This window comes from Papaver somniferum, unplaced genomic scaffold (assembly GCF_003573695.1).
Source record: "Papaver somniferum cultivar HN1 unplaced genomic scaffold, ASM357369v1 unplaced-scaffold_25436, whole genome shotgun sequence".
NCBI lineage: Eukaryota > Viridiplantae > Streptophyta > Magnoliopsida > Ranunculales > Papaveraceae > Papaver > Papaver somniferum.
Genome location: NW_020635971.1, coordinates 1 through 523, shown reverse-complemented (window position 1 = coordinate 523; position 523 = coordinate 1). Strand labels below are relative to the sequence as shown.

At 40.9% G+C, this 523-nt stretch overlaps 1 non-coding gene across 1 annotated transcript in view; it reads left to right on the top strand.

The window, feature by feature from the left end:
• LOC113341212 overlaps positions 1-10 on the top strand; it is a 196-nt gene extending 186 nt beyond the window's left edge. Inside the window, exon 1 of the small nuclear RNA XR_003355825.1 lies at positions 1-10. This exon is cut by the window's left edge and continues 186 nt beyond it. This is a non-coding gene — a small nuclear RNA (U2 spliceosomal RNA).
• Positions 11-523: the final 513 nt, after the last annotated feature.

Sequence of the window (523 nt, the reverse complement as noted above, 5' to 3'; positions counted from 1 at the left end):
TTCCCATCACAGCACCTTGCTGCTGGGGTTCTCATGCGTCGCCTCTGCGTTGCACTACTTCAAAGGCCTGGCGCACCCCCACCAAATCTATAAACTAAACTTATATAGCACTAGGTTCAGGTGCAGTCTGGTAAGCATCTATGCTGTTTGGATAACTCACAACAAGCCAGAAATTCTCAAAAGCTGCTTAAAATGTAACTTTTGTGCAAGGAGCTGTGCTCTTTGGTACACTTTCGAGAATGAAATATCCATCAAAATCTTAATCGCCAAATAATGTAATTGGCAGCAAGAAGTACAGCAAAAAGTTAGTTTTCGTCCATATTTGGGATTTGTTCTTGGCCTCCCGCAATGCATAAACCAAGAGTGGAACATGTTGTTTGCTAATTCAATCACCAATAGTTAGATTCACAAACATTACGCTTCACAAAAATTAAAACGAAACTTATGTTACACTAGGTTCAGGTGCAGGCTGGTGAAAATGTGTAAGCATATATATGCTGGACGAACAGCAAGCCAGAAATTC